The 13740-nt window shown below is 43.3% G+C and overlaps 2 protein-coding genes across 2 annotated transcripts in view; one reads left to right on the forward strand and one right to left on the reverse strand.

The window, feature by feature from the left end:
• Positions 1 to 13740, reverse strand: part of dennd2b (DENN domain containing 2B) — a 378850-nt gene that overhangs the window by 304938 nt on the left and 60172 nt on the right. The gene's annotated exons all lie outside the window — the stretch shown is intronic.
• Positions 3137 to 13740, forward strand: part of akip1 (A kinase (PRKA) interacting protein 1) — a 90042-nt gene continuing 79438 nt past the window's right edge. The window contains exon 1 of the mRNA XM_067993954.1: positions 3137 to 3251. The gene's annotated coding sequence lies outside the window, so the exon portion shown is untranslated. The remainder of the gene's footprint in view (positions 3252 to 13740) is intronic.

The following is a 13740-nucleotide window of genomic DNA, read 5'->3' on the forward strand; positions in this document are numbered from 1 at the left end:
GCAGCTACGCAGTGAACATCAGTTGGTTATTCAAATGTCAAGGGCCACACAACTGAGTCCAATCCTGTCCCCATCCAACATTCGTCTGCCCAGAATGGGATCTCTGGCTGATTTTTTTTCCCTCTCTAACCCAAGAGCACTGGGACCAGTAGTACCTCTACTGCTATCCTGGCTGAGATAGCCATCTCAACAAAATCCAGGAATCAAAACTGGGATTTTCTGGTCTGTATGGTATATTGCTACACAGCTCAATGCCTTTACCCATTAGATCAATCGGGGAGCACTATTTCAGTCTTTAAGTGGCATTTTTTCCCCATAGTTCCTGGTAAAATAACATACTTTAACTTTTTCACCAAACAGTATAAAACGGTTGACCCAGCCATCTTGGTGGTTCATTCCACTGATATTCCAACACACTTTATCACAGGGTGGTAAAGTATGGAAGCTCTCAGCCATAATATAAGGGAGGTATACTGAGCAGAGACAAGGCATTCCTCTGATGGGAGGGAAAATCTGAGGGATAACTCTGGGCAACTCTCCTGGCAGGTGGCTCGACAGCATTGACGGAGTCCTTGGAGTAGGTTGTTTTAGCTGGAAATGGTGCAGAGTGACCTAAAAGACCCATAAAATATGAGCAATAAAGTTTTTTGTTCTATGTTCTTTTAAGAATCAGCTTTACATCAGTATAGAGTGTTGAGTGGCTTCAGCGATGCAGCACATTCATATCTTGAAATGCTAAGCCATGCCTTCTGCCCCTTTCCCCTACCAGAGTCCTTTGCATGGTGTATTCTTAATGTCAGCCTGGGAGGTGCAAAATGGAAGTGAGACACAGCCAGTGAGGAAAGGAGCTCAAATCAACATTTATGACGTTTGTACACCTTGTAATACCAGGTTACCAAGCACTACTGGTAGAGGCCAGAGAAATAGATATGAAATGGACTTTTAGCCATTTGGCACCTGGGTCTGCAATGAGTATCAGCAACAAAGTATAAACATCAACAACACAAATAAAGCATGCCCTTATGGAGTCTAGTGGAAGAGTAGTGCTTAGTTACAACAACAGTGCCTTACTACTCTCACACACACATACACACACAGCTACTTCCCAGTCAGCAGTCTGCGTCAAGAAGGACAGGCACCTGGAGAGCTGAGAAAAATTCAGTGATTTCAAAACCAGGCCATGAGTCACTATTTGTCATCCAATTAAAATGTTTAGTCAGCTTGAATATCCATAAGCCTTTGTGATGCTTCTGTATGTTACACAATCACAGTAAAAGTCAGGTCTTGTGTGTTAATACTTGTGAAGCAAGTTAGTATGCGTAAACAATTAGCAATTATTTGGTAATCATGGGATGGAATCCTGGCACGGTCTTAATGGGCCAAATGGCTTCCTTCTGTGCTGTAACGATTCTATGATCCTATGATTCTAATTCTAATTATGCAAATACAAAAAAATGAGTTGCAGCAATTTGACAGACTGGCAAATATATTCATAGCACAAGAAACACAGTCCATTTCTGTCAAACAAAACAGGTTGAATTGCTATTTTTCATCCTAGCTTATGTCTCACTAACAAAATGGTAGTGACACATGGGGCATGATTTTAGCTGGGAGCCGGGAACCCAGCCCATCTTTAGATACTCGCCTGGGGAACCCAAAAGCCAAATGAGTGTGTCGTAATCTGCAATCGCAACTCAATTGGAGGTGAGTATTTGTTCTTCCGGGTTTCCCACGTGCCAGTGTCAGGAGGGAAAGGAGACACAAATCGGAGAGCAGGGAGGGAGAGATCGTGAGCCCTGTAAGAAATAGAAGGTGTGGAGGGAGGTGGGGGGACATGGACAACATCGGGTGGGCCTTAGATAAGATCAGGGGGTCCAGGATTGGGGGGGGGGGTCCAGCATTGGAAGATCAGGGGTCCAGCATCAGAATATCTGGGCGATCCAGCATCGGGTGGGGGGGGTCCAGCATCGGAAGATTGGGGGTCCAGCATCAGTACATCCGGGGGGGGGGCGTTGTCTAGCATCGTGGGGGGGGGGGGGAAATCGGCCGATCATGGAGTCATGTTGCCCCAGGTTAGCTTGTAGGGCCTGAATGAAGCACTCCTGCTCCCCCAGGGCCACAAGCAGTGCAAAAAACGCACTCACCTCATGGATCCGGCCCTTGCTTTCACCTGACGTGAAGCAGAAGCGATGGGAAACCCGAACAGGCACGATTAAAGTTGTTTTACTTTTGTAATACATAAAAAATTAAGTACCTCAACTATTTTAATGAGGTACATTGCTCTTTTAAGTATTGGTTCGCCAGCGGTAAGTGGGGGTGGAACTTCCGGGTGTCTGTGCACGCACGCATCCAAATGTGCCTGGGTCAAACCCGGGAGTGGGTGCGTTGGATGCTTCCACAGCTGACACCAAGGATACGTGTATAGTCAGGGCTGGCTATAACTCACTTGGAGAATGATTGCAAGCTACCATGAGAGAAAGATTCAAAGACTTCTTAAATGCCCAGCATTCTACACTCACACATATCTGTGGTGGGCCCCATGAGGAGATCCCTTACAGCAATGGCATCTGTGGAGTCACACAGGAGCAGATGTCAGCAGAAGTTCTGTGTCGTCATCGTCACACATCTCTGTATGCACAAGTGACATTAGGCAGTGCCTTTGAAAGCATTGGGCCCACAATCATTCCAGCAAAGAAGAGTGTTGGCAGTGATACAGGTTTATTAGGATTAGTCACATACACAGGTAGCCTGCCAAATGTATCCACTAGAGTTTGTCCCTCGGTTATGCAGCTACCCATCAGGGTTATTCCCTCAACTAGGGGAGCAGTTAGTGGAGCACTTCAAAAACTAACATGCAGAAGTTAACAATACACGAGGGACAAAAATACACTAAACACATACACCACAAGCATTGAAACACCGAATACATGAATTCACTTTACTATATCTTATGATCTGTCATTCTTTCATGTGCAGAAAATAAAGTGTCAGTTGACCAAAAATAAACCTAACAGAACACACATATAGGTCTATGCTAAAATATACAGTCAAAGCAAATAATTCTATAATTGTAAATATGTCTAATAGAAATTAATGATTTCCTTTTGCAGAACTCACTGGAAGAACTGGTCAAGGAGACCCTCACGCCACCTGTTTCCTGGCTGCAGTGTGTGGCCTGCTGTTGGTGGTTGCTGTGCACCATTTTTATCTGGTGTTTCATGGATTGCAGCTGCTCTTCATCCAAGTCCAGGGTGAGTCGATAGCAATGTTATGCATTGTGCAGTACACAATATAATTGTGCACACCTCTCTGGAGATGATACCCTGCCCCCACAACTGGTCCAAACATCTAAAGCATTGGGTTTTTATCTGGTTTTTCAGCTCTCCCAGGAGATTATATGGCTTCGGGCAGGTGGGGAGTTCTGTGCGGTTAGGCATCACAATTATATGGGACAGGCTAGATGGGCCAGTGAGTCTTTTCCTGTCCATCATTTTCTATGTTTGTAAAAACTCTGGAATCTTTTGAGAACCAATTAGATGCCGAAATGGGGAGACTTTAGGAACTTGCTGAGATGGGCTGAATGGCCTTTGTCTGCATAACCAAGCTGTCTTGTGAATCAAATTGATCAGTACATGCACTGACAGTGCAGTGTGATATCCCCACCATCACAGAAGCCAGTCTTCAGCCAATTCGGTTCATTCCACATGATATCAAGAAACGGCTGAGTGCACTGGATACAACAAAGGCTATGGGCCCCGACAACATCCCGGCTGTAGTGCTGAAGACTTGTGCTCCAGAACTAGCCGTGCCTCTAGCCAAACTAGTTCCAGTACAGCTACAACACTGGCATCTACCCGACAATGTGGAAAATTGCCCAGGTGTGTCCTGTCCACAAAAAGGACAAATCCAATCCGGCCAATTACCGCCCCAACAGTCTACTCTCAATCATCAGCAAAGTGATGGAAGGTGTCGTCGACAGTGCTATCAAGCGGCACTTACTCACCAATAACCTGCTCACCGATGCTCAGTTTGGGTTCTGCCAGTACCACCCGGCTCCAGACCTCATTTCAGCCTTGGTCCAATCATGGACAAAAGAGCTGAATTCCAGAGGTGAGGTGAGAGTGACTGCCCTTGACATCAAGGCAGCATTTGACCGAGTGTGGCACCATGGACCCTAGTAAAATTGAAGTCAATGGGAATCAGGGGGAAAACTCTCCAGTGGCAGGAGTCATACTTGGCACAAAGGAAGATGATAGTAGTTGTTGGAGGGTAATCATCTCAGCCCCAGGACATTGCTGTAGGAGTTCCTCAGGGCAATGTCCTAGGCCCAACAATCTTCAGCTGCTTCATCAATGACCTTCCCTCCATCATAAGGTCAGAGATGGGGATGTTCGCTGATGATTGCACAGTGTTCAGTTCCATTCGCAACCCCTCAAATAATGAAGCAGTCCGTGCCCACATGCAGGCTTGTGCTGATAAGTGGCAAGTAACAATCGCGCCAAACAAGTGCCAGGCAATGACCATCTCCAACGAGAGTCTAACCACCTCCTCTTGATATTCAGCGGCATTACCATCGCCGAATCCCCCACCATCAACGTCCTGGGGGTCACCATTGACCAGAAATGGACCAGCCATATAAATACTGTGGCTACAAGAGCAGGTCAGAGGCTGGATATTCTGGGGCGAGTGACTCACCTCCTGACTCCCCAAAGACTTTCCACCACCTACAAGGCACAAGTCAGGAGTGTGATGGAATACTCTCCACTTGCCTGGATGAGGGCAGCTCCAACAACACTCAAGAAGCTCGACACCATCCAGGACAAAGCAGCCCGCTTGATTGGCACCCTAAACATTCACTCCCTTCATCATCGGCGCACAGTGGCTGCAGTGTGTATCATTCACAGGATGCACTGCAGCAACTTGCCAAGGCTTCTTCGACAGCACATCCCAAAGTCGTGACCTCTACCACCTAGAAGGACAAGGGTAGGAAGCACATGGGAACAACACCACCTGCACGTTCCCCTCCAAGTCACACACCATCCCGACTTGGGAATATATCAACGTTCCTTCATCATCGCTGGGTCAAAATCCTGGTTCTCCCTACCTAACAATGCTGTGGGAGAACCTTCACCACACGGACTGCAGCGGTTCAAGAAGGCGGCTCACCACCACCTTCTCAAGGGCAATTGGGGATGGGCAATAAATGCTGGCCTTGCCAGCAATGCCCGCATCCCATGAACGAATAAAAAAAAGTCTGTCCCTACAGGTCTTCTTGGAGAAAATAGCATGGCTCAGTCACAGCCCCACTGCTGCGTTTGAGCCTAGCCATGCACTGCTTCTCTGCCATGTCCAGGTAGCTGACTTTGTTGTGGTGTACTCACTATCTGGGGTAGTACCAGCTGCAAGCCATGTACCTTCTATGCCTTCTGCACTCTCTCTTTGTCCTTCTACTGGACTGCACTGCATGATACTCTGTAATGACTGCTGCATTCATGCTCTGGGACAGAAAATTCCTCCAAAGCATTCAGTTCTGATCACTGCATCGCTCCAAAAAAATGTTACGCCTGTGTTTCAAATTCTCACCAAATTAACAAATATCTTGACATCAAAGTACTTAAAGTGCCGAAGGCACCTAAAGCTGTTTGATATGATAGTGGCAAAAGTTTCAATCTAGCTGAATAAATTCAAAAAAGGAAAGAAGGCAAAACAGACTCAGGAAACATCACAAGGCTCTTTTTACTACAATGGTGTGATTGAGCCCTTTTGCACGGGTCTCATGTGGTCACCAGCACTCCCTGGTGTAAATTTCCTGACCTACGTTGTTCCAACAGCAGTCAGATATCCTGAGGTACCACTGAACTTAACTCCTCCCTGGATTGAACCAACCACCAGGGGATTGGCCGCAGATTTCAAATGTAAGAACGGAAGAACAATACAGGGAGGTCATTTTGGCATTATTCTCCCAGGACCCAGACTGCACAGGCCCACAATGTAAAAGTGTCCACTATCTGTTTACAGAACACTGCTGGATTTTGTTTTTTTCCCTTATTCTTGTATTAGCGATGTATGTCATACAAAGGTTGATATATAAAAATTCTGAGACAGTGTGGGAGCACGGGGCTTGAGCTACAGTAGATCATAATTCACTAATACTTTATTATAGTTTGACGGAAAGGAAATCTAGGTCAAGTTGATATGATATCAAACTCAATTAAAGTTTAGTCAAAGCTATTTGAGGGAAGACAAAACTTTGCATCGTGATGCATTTAAATATCCACCAAGATAGCAAAAAAATCAGCCTGACATGTTAAAGCTTGGATTTTATACCAAATACATAATCAGAATTTGAACAGCAGAAAGATTTCAGCATCAGGAGAGCCAAATAAGGATCTTTCTGTCCAATCTGAAATGTCTACTCCTGGTTTTACACTGAAGTTGCTTCTTAAAGTTGCCAAACTCTGGGGCAAACTGTGGGCACAAGTACTCTTTTCCAGCTGTTGTTTAGATAAAGCATTCTACATTTTTGTGTGTGAAACAGTAAAGTCCTGTGAGAAATGAGGATTCAAAGGTGAGGAGCAGTGAGTTTAAGGTTTGACAGTAGAGGTGCAATGGTACAGAAGAGCACTTTGCTTCTCTGAGATAAAGGGAATTTCCTGAGTGTAATTGTTTGAGTTAGAAGGTGATAGAGATCAAATAAGGATTTCCTGACTATATCTGTTCATGTTACACTCATGTTCATACAAGTAAACAAGAAGCAAAGAGTCTCTCTAACTTTAAAAACCCACCCAATGTAGGTAAAGACTAGCAGAGAATCACTGGATGTCTTCAGGCTGAAATCATTGTTATACAAAAAGGCCACTTAAGGTTTTCAAGCCTTGCAGTGCATACCTAGTTCTTCATTAAAGGGAGTGGGATATTTAGAGGGAGGACTTTTTTGTTTAACGTACTCTGCCAATGCATATGTAAATAGTGTGTGCGTATATTTTTTTTTAAACTGGTAGATACCCTGAGGCATTGATCATAAACGGTTCAGATCCTGGAGTGTGGCTTCCAATGTTCCCCATGGCCCCAATGCAAGGTCTCAGATTGACACTCCCCCCTTGCTGCTGCTTTTCACTGACCTTATGCTGCTACCTCTCAAGTTAGAAAGAGAGAATGTACATTTATATAGAACCTTTCATCTCCTCAGGACCTCCCAAAGTAATGAAGTACTTTTGAAGTGCAGTCACTGTTGTAACATAGGGAAATGTAACTGCCAATAAATGACCAGATAATCTGTTTTGTAGTTTAGGGATAAAGGTTTCTCAGGACACTAGGAGAATTCCCCAGCTCTTCTTCAAATTGTGCCATCGGATCTTTTATGTCCACCTAAGAGGGCAAAAGGGGTCTGGTTTAATGTCTCATTCAGAAAACGGCACCTCTGACAGTGCAGCACTTCCTCAGGACTGTACTGAAGTGTAAGCCTAGCTGAAGTGGGGCTTGAACCCATGACCTTCTTACACTGAGGTGAGAGTGCTACCACTGAGCCAAGGCCGAGATGGTATGCTACTCACCTTCCTGATGCTGTTCAAATCTCATATTAACAATCCCCACATTTGTCAAGGCTGCTTTCAGTTTTTGGTTTTACAATCTAATTAGTCACTGTTGGACCAAACAGAACACTGAGACTCAATTCAATAGACATGAAACATTTTATTATAGAAATAATCCTTAATATTTTTTTTAAAAAGTCACATTTTTTATTCCCAAATATATCTGCCATTTTGGGACTAACTCCCACCCTCCTGGATATCACTAGTGAGGATAAGGCATCTATATCCAGAAGCAACTCCATTCCCTTTAATGGGTGCGCAAATTCTCAGGGAATTTGTGCACCCATTCCCAGGAGTGATCCGGAGAAAAGGCTACAGTCTAAGGGTGAGCCAGATGAACTTTACTCTGCATCTGGTCATACTACATCTGACCTAAGAGAAACACTGGGTGGACCAAATGCAAAATAAATGTTCCATTACACAACACTGACTGAGTAGCACAAAAAATTAACAAAATAAGGTGTGACAGAAGTGAAGCACTTTTGTCTAGTTGGTATTGAATCAACGTGATGAATTGAAAACCAACTTCACTCACAGAAATCGTGTCCCAGTTTAACTTGATACATTGTTGCTGCAATTGTTTGGATGGTTGCCAGGCAGTTTGGTAGAGAGAGTAGCCAAGTCACTCAATTCAAATACAAACATGTTGTGTGATTTGTTTCGATATGTATCTGATTGGCAGCTTTTCAAATTGAACAGTTGTTAAATTCTACGTACCACCAGTTTCTGTCTAATCAGCCTATTTCTTTTCAAATCTTTGACTTTGGAGCCTTCAAAGAGAAGACAGTTTATTTGGAATTTCTGGAGTGTTAATTGAGGTAGTTAACTCAATTAGTTGATGAAACAAGAATCACTACATTTAATTGTAGTCTAGTTTAGTATAGAGTTGTGAACTATGTATTATTTCTACTATATTAAGGACCTAGCAAAGTTTAACTATTTCTGTAAAAATATTTGTTTCGTCATTACTGCTATTTGCTTTTCATATTATTGTTTAATGAATTTGTTTGGCGGTTAAAGGTCAATAAATATTTTTAAAAGATTCTTTGTTCGTTTTTCTGGGTGTGCTACAATATTTTACCTGGCTAACAGGGCAAATAGAAACAGTAAAAAGTGTGTAGGGAGGTAGATTTCACCTACAAATAGTCTAGAACAAAGAAGCTAAAAGTATCTGAGGCAAAAGGAGTTAAAGAATCCTGAAAAAATTAACATAAGACATCTCACCACCAAGAACATCAATGTATCTGTCTGTTTATAAATGTTTGACAAGATACTTTATAGGTAACCATGTGCCATTAAGATTATTCCAAGTAAAATGGAGGAGATATGGTAAGTCTGAATATTAGTTGTTTTATACCTGCTTTATTTTTCAAAAAGTTGTAATAAACATACTTTTAATTAACTTGAAAGGTAATTAAAACATGATGGCTGCAGAAATGTTTACATTTTCACACGGCAAGCAGAGGAACTGTTACACAGAGTACCAAAAGAAGCAGTCATCAATGAGAAAACAAAATCACTGAGGCCTTGTAGTCTGTGTGTTTAACTTCATTCTGGCAGGTATACAATGTTATCTATGCTGTGTTTGCCCCAAGAGTTCTGTACTTTTGGTTCAGCTGTTGATTTCCTTACCCTGGAACCGTGAGCTTATTCCATAGAGGAAAGAAGGTTTGTGTGCAGAGTGGGTATGCTTGGTCCATCAAGTACATTTGCAATTAAAAGAGGGATGAGGTGATAAAAAAACTTTTAGATTGACAGGTCATAACAACATGATCATTGACCTTTAACTTAAACAAGCATGGCCACTATAAAGGGAACCCATGACATCATTCCAGTATCATCAGACAGTTTCGTGTAGTGCTAAAACTATTCATAAGCTAGCACTATAACTGAACTGATAACCAAGCAACTTTTCTGGCTCCCTGTCATACTGGGGAAAGAAATATAACCTTACTCTTACCGAGAAGCCTGAGAACTCCCCCTAACATAACCCTTTGACGTGGGCTGGAGCTCTCTGGAGAAGATCTGCCTGTAGCCCACCACCCTCCCAACCGGAATTTAAAAATCCAGTCCAAGTGGGGTGGAGTCCTGGCAGGGCCAGGAACTGGGATCAAGCCCATAATCTAGGCCCTGCCCTGGGCGTAAATGTTACTTACACCCTCTCCAACCTGAGCGCCACGGATTTCCCCATATGTCTTGTGAAAATTTGGTTTTGGTTTTATGCTGTTTAGTATAAAGCTTCCTGTCACATCCATTCAAATTTCTTTTTTGGTTTTTAAGTGTTCTCACAAGTGTATTTCATGGAACAATTGACGTATTATAAACAATGGGAAATCACTCCTGATCACAGATTTATTCTGTGCTAGATTTGAGCCCAAGTTCTAGAGGTGGAAGTATAGTATACTAACCCACTGCACCTTCCAGTCCTGTTTTTCATTTTCTAAATTTAAACTATGTTCAAAATTTAAATTATAGCTTCTATCAACTGACATAATTGTGGTTAAACGGAAGAAATTATCAGTGAGCATTAAGTACGGTTCAAGATACATCTGTAGAATATTGCCATCTGAACCACCATCTTACTTCAAAAAGTAAAAATATGTTGATTGTAGAACACACACGTCAGTTTATCAGAATGATCTGCACTTCCTGTACTAAAATGCAACCTATCTATTATTAACCCAGTTCCAAAGATTTGATTGAAATGATACAATCATACAGGTTGGAAGTTCTCCCCGCCAGTAGGCTGGAATGTTCATAATGGATCTATTGTTTGAGGACATCAACATTAAAACTGCTTAAATGATCACCTGTAAAGAGAAACTGCCTATTATGCTGGCCAACTAGTAAGCAAGTCCCAGTTTTGACTAACTGGTAAGAAAGCCCCAAAATTAGTCATTATCGACAGGCTTCAGAATATTACCGTATTTATACAAAGCAACCATTGAGGAAACCAACCTGTGACATACTTCGCTAAAGCATTTGGAGTAAGCAAATGTTCTTTTCTATTTTTTTAAGTTTAGATTTCAATAAATAATGTGTGAAAAAGTGATTCCATTGTGCAGAAACTTGTACATCTCATTGAAACATATAATGTATAAGATTGTGAGGGAGCTTGACAGGGTGGATGCTGAGGGGTTGTTTCCCCTGGCTGGAAACTCTAGAACTAGGGGGAATAGTCTCAGGATAAGGTGTCGGTCATTTAAGACTGAGATGAGGAGGAATTTCTTCACTCAGAGGGTTGTGAATCTTTGGAATTCTCTGCCCCAGAGGGCTGCGGATGCTGAGTCGTTGAGTATATTCAAGGCTGAGATGGATAGATTTTTGGACTCTAGGGAAATCAAAGGATATGGGGATCAGGCAGGAAAGTGGAGTTGAGGTCGAAGGTCAGCCATAATCTTATTGAATGGCGGAGCAGGCTCGAAGGGCCGTGTGGCCTACTCCTGCTCCTATTTCTTATGTTCTTATGCACCTGTTTTCGCTCTTTGGTTACTTGGTTGTATGGTTTAAACATTTCACTTATAGCTTATACATAACAGTGATTTCACACTTAGCCTGTCCATACAAAATACCAGTGATGAAACTTTCCTGCGTGAGCCTTGGCTCGGTGGTAGCACTCTAGCCTCTGAGTCAGAAGATTGTGGATGGGGTTGGTAACCCTCCCAGATTGTCCTAGAGGCTCCGGGAATCGAAGTTTAATCTTCAGGACAATCCTGCGAGCAACCCAGGAAAAAAATCATACCGGCATTTTCTTCTCCCGTATAGTTCTGGTCGGATTTACAACAAACAGCCGAGCCGCAACACACACAGGATACAATGTAACCCTGGCGTATACCACACTAACTGGTAAAACTATGCGGATATAGCTGTTTCGGGATTGCAGAGGATTGTGGGTATTGTAGTCAGCATTACTGACCAATTTCCCCCAGAATTGACATGTCGGATGACCAACGGTAGAAGAATGGGGGCAGGACAGTTGGAGGGGGTGGTCATGTGATGAAACCTCCCGATATATGGTCCAACCAGAGTTGGCAACCCTAGTTGCGGGTTCAAGCCCCACTGCAGGGACTTGAGAACAAATTCTAGGCTAATACCCCAGTGCAGTACTGAGGGAGTGCTACACTGTCGGAGGTGCCGCCTTTTGGATGAGACGTTAAACCAAGGACCCGCCTACCCTCTCAAGTGGACATAAAAGATCCCATGGCACTAGTTCTCCCTGGTGTCCTGGCCAATATTTATCCCTCAACAAACATCACTAAAAAAACCCAGATTATCTGGTCATTATCTCATGGCTGTTTGTGGGAGCTTGCTGTGCGCAAATTGGCTGCCACGTTTCCTACATTACAAGAGTGACTACACTTCAAAAGTGCTTTGAGACGTCCTGAGGTTGTGCAAGGTGCTATATAAATGCAAGTTCTTTCTTTAATTAAAGCAAATAACTTGGTGAGAGGGACAAGGCGAGATAATGCACCAGTAACAATCACAAATTATGTCATTAGTAACTTTGATTAGTGTGGTCTCAGGATGCAGACTGAAGGGAATCAAACAGTCAATTGTGGGAGACATGGGCATGGAGCAGGGTAGCAATGATGTGATCAAGGACTTTAGGGAAGAGAGGGAATTTAGAGATGGAGCAGTAGTTGGAGAGGACAGGGAATGTTGGAGATAACAGTCTCCCAGCATTGTCACTGATGCTCAGTTTGAGTTCTGCCAGGACCACTCGGCACCAGACCTCATTAAAGCCTTGGTCCAAACATGGACAAAAGAACTGAATTCCAGAGGTGAGGTGAGAGTGACTGCCCTTGACATCAAGGCAGCATTTGACCAAGTGTGGTACCAAGGAGCCCTAGTAAAATTGAAGTCAATGGGAATCAGGGGGAAAACTCTCCAGTGACTGGAATCATACCTAGCACAAAGGAAGATGGTAGTGGTTGTTGGAGGCCAATCATCTCAGCCCCAGAACACTGCTGCAGGAGTTCCTCAGGGCAGTGTCCTTGGCCCAACCATCTTCAGCTGCTTCATCAATGACCTTCCCTCCATCATAAGGTCAGAAATGGGGAATGTTCGCTGATGATTGCACAGTGTTCAGTTCCATTCGCAACCCCTCAGATAATGAAGCAGTCTGTGCCCGCATGCAGCAAGACCTGGGCAACATCCAGGCTTGGGCTGATAAGTGGCAAGTAACATTCATGCCAGACAAGTGCCAGGCAATGACCATCTCCAGCACCGCCCACATCCCATGAACGAATAAAACAAAAACACTGCATCTTGTGTGCAAAAGTTAAAATACACATTACTAGATCAAACATTAGGCCTTGGGGATGCTCTTGGGTTTTTGGAATCCCAGCACAAATTCCCCAGGTCATTTGTGCTCTGAAGATCCGCTAGGGTCAGTTTCATGATACCTCTATCCTAGGGTCAGTTTCATGATACCTCTATCCTAGGGTCAGTTTCATGATACCTCTATCCTAGGGTCAGTTTCATGATACCTCTATCCTAGGGTCAGTTTCATGATACCTCTATCCTAGGATCAGTTTCATGATACCTCTATCCTCGGGTCAGTTTCATGATACCTCTATCCTAGGATCAGTTTCATGATACATCTATCCTATTTTAGTTGCCTTAAATGGTATCCTGCCGATATTCTAATATTCAAATAAAAGGAAAAGGGGGTAATTTGAGAAGATCTGCTGTCAGCTATAGGGATAGGTATTCATCTTTACCATCTGGGCTTTAAGTATCACCTGGGGGGTGGTGTGCAGTAAGGAATATCTGAAGGGGAGGATTGCACACCAGTTACATAACCCACCTAATTTTCCTTCCTTTCAAATTAATGGAAGGAGAATCTGGCAGGTTCTCTTAGGGGTGTACGAACCACCTGCCAGATGTTTCTTTCTGGACTCCATCGAAGCGATGCTCAACACACAGGTGGTAAAGACAATAATCTGCCCCAGAATGTCATAGTCCTATCTCCTACTTAAACTCACACCTCGGGAGGTTCCACAGTGCCAGCAGAGCCTTGCAAAATTGCCCCTAATATCTGTAGTAGTTTTTTAACAATATTAAAAATTGATGATGTTGATGTTAAATATTAAAAGATTTTAGGCATAGTGTACATTCTACTAGGATTCACAATTTCCCAACTCAT

The sequence above is a fragment of the Heptranchias perlo genome, chromosome 12, assembly GCF_035084215.1.
Source record: "Heptranchias perlo isolate sHepPer1 chromosome 12, sHepPer1.hap1, whole genome shotgun sequence".
NCBI lineage: Eukaryota > Metazoa > Chordata > Chondrichthyes > Hexanchiformes > Hexanchidae > Heptranchias > Heptranchias perlo.